Below are 3,053 nucleotides of genomic sequence, written 5' to 3' on the forward strand. Positions count from 1 at the left end.
CTTTATCAGCATCCTTATGATGAATTCATACCATCTGACTTGTGTTGGTAAAACATACCCTTAATGTGTGTTTAAGCCAATCAGCCTAGTCTGCAAACAATTTACAAATTCAATACAATCTTAACTGGCTACTGAGCTTGCTGCAGAAGTTCAGCTCTCCATGTTGTTTGGTTAGAGATTCCTTTTCCCAAAATCTTATTGACAATTTTAATGGAATGCTAATGCTAGCTCAGATCTGGATAATGTTGGGCTTGGAACCTGTTGACATTTCCTGCCAAAAGTTGGACGCTGTCTCTTATGTAAGACTATTGGCTAACTCTCGGTATGCGTGCAGCGTGACAGATGAAGATTGGAAACGGATATATAGTCAGAACTCTCCATTTTTACGAATTTAATTCCAGTTATAACAGTAAAATTAAGATGGAATTGATTGAGATGTGAAGTCTGGATGCTACTTAGGATTAGCCACGAATGTTAGTGTAAGTGAAAGGAGTTTGCATTCTTTAATTATGAGATCTCGGATTCGAAACTCATGAAAATGAAAAGAAGAAAGTCGGGAGAGTTTCTCCCCGCAATGGCCCGACTCTGCTTGAACATGATTAGTAGCAGATTATAAAACGGATACGAATACATGTGGTTTATAAAAAATAAAAAAAAAACGCTATTTAGGATTAGATTAAAAAATGCTGATTGTTTTCTATTAAAAGATTGCCAAAATTCTAAAAGTGAAATGTAGTACTTAAAAGTACACTTTGGAGGTGCTTGCATTTATTGTAGTTTCATTTCTGTTAAAAGAACAAAGCTATGCCTCCTAGTTTAAGACACAAAAACCTCAGAATTCTTGATTCTTGGTGGAGCACAAACTTTCTTATTGTCTGCCATCTCCTTCATACTTAACCAACAAATCCATAAAAAGAAGAAAAAACAAGAAAGGAAAACCCTTTTATTTTTCCATATCAACCATGGCAAAGAAAAAGAAAAGCATTAGTTAGATACATATCCTTGTACACAAGTTTCAGATTAACTAAAACTGAGCTATTCACAAAAATTCCAACAAATAATTTGTGTGCCTTGAAATTAAATCTTGTAATTTGCTATGGAGTACAATCTAGCTAGATCTCAATGAAAATTAGTTTGCTTGGAAAGCCATTTTTTTTTAAAAAAAAATAGTTACGTTTTTCATGAACACATTTTTCAATTATTTTTTTACTTTATATATATCAAATCGCTACAATATATTTTTCTACAAAAATTTCAGAAATTTGCAATCCAAACAGGAACGAAGCACAATGGCAGCTGAGGGCAATTGTATTGCTACATGACTAGGAAAAGGCCATACCATTTACATTTCTTGATCAAAATCAACTACTTATCCTTTTTCCTACTCTCAAAAAATGCATGAATTCTCAGTCAAAGTGATACCGACACACCAGCAAAGAGTCGGGGGAAAGAAGTAATTGCCAACCATCACTTTTATTTCTACTTTCAACTTTTCAGATAAGTAGTACGGATCTTGCAGTAATGCATGTTGCATAGCCTTTAACAGAGCCCATACCTTCCTAACATTGAGAGATATAATTCTTTTGGGGGCATTATTGGTGTTGCCTTTAATAACTACTAATGTGCATTTTAATGTTGCAGTTGGGCAACAAAATGAGCCCCAACCATGTGGCCTAAAGTGCAAGCCACAATCTATTGCTAGGGAATTTGCCCAACAATTGTAATCTTTTGTACATCATATTAAAGTATAAATAAAAGTGCTGTTTGATAAAAAAAAAAAAAAATCCCAGAACTTAGTGATTCCTTTTAATGATGGAAAATAGAACTTAGTGACTTTTCATTCAAAAAAGAAATTTTTTTAAAGCCTATCTAAAACGTTTTGACTCACATTCGTAATTTCAAGGTACAGGATTTATCTTAAATTTAATTGTCACGTAGATTTTCTTGAACTTCTACTATATGAAAAATAGTGATGTTGATTTAGGGTGTTTGCTAGGATTGTTAATTTTGGGCACCTATCTTTTTAATGAGGTTAGAAAATGTACAATCAAAGCTTTTAAATGGACATTGGTAACCAATTTTTGAGGGATGGAAGAGCAGTATAAATGAGGCTTTCCCCATCTCATTTCTCACACTTTGTCGTAGACTTGTAGTTGGTCAGTTCACATGGCAAAATATCTCTTCACTTTTCTTTTCATTTTCCTTCTCTCCTTTGCTGGGATTATTGCTGCAACCCAAGTAAGAAACTTGCCTCTAAACCCTATACCAATTTTCATTTTCCAAAGTGCTTTAACCAGAATTAATTCTAGTTCTCTGCATTCTAATTTTAAGTTAATTATTGACAAAAAAAATCCATTATCTACTTCTTTATTTCCTTCTTTTTTCGTTTTTGATACTGTTCATTTGGAAAATATTGACATTGAACATGGTTTTTCTGCATTTTAAGGCATAGTTACTTGCCACATTGTACATTGCAATCACATTGTACTAGATTTCTTTATCGACTAGACTAGATTATCTACCACACAACAATGATATCTTCTTTTTTTTTTTTTTTTTTGGTTACAAAAATCTTGACTTTCTTGCTTGATCTGCAGAAGCATGATAAACACAGGCATTCGGGCTTCTCTGAGGCAGGTTTGTTCTTGATCTCTTTCTCTCCTTTCATCCTACTAAGTAAAGCAGAACAGCCATTTTGTGAAGTCTTTGTAGCTAAAAATGTCTAAAATGTTTGTTATAGCTGTTATTTGCAATTACTAACAGATATTCTCTTTTCTCTGCTTTTCTTTTTCAAGAAAAAGAAAAGGGTATGATAGACCAGTTACTAATAATGTTAGGAAATAAGGTACATTGTACATAAAGATTCACATGAATCAAAGGTACATGCATGATACATCTTATATGTTGAAATTGGTTTGTCCCCAATTGAAATGGTTGGTAAATTATGGAAATGTTGAAAACTACTCATATTTTGAAAAATAAAAAAAAAAAAGGAAAAAAGAAAAAAAATTGTACCCTCTAACGATTTGTAACTTTGGAATGTTAAGCAAAAA

The sequence above is a fragment of the Coffea arabica genome, chromosome 1e (assembly GCF_036785885.1).
Source record: "Coffea arabica cultivar ET-39 chromosome 1e, Coffea Arabica ET-39 HiFi, whole genome shotgun sequence".
NCBI lineage: Eukaryota > Viridiplantae > Streptophyta > Magnoliopsida > Gentianales > Rubiaceae > Coffea > Coffea arabica.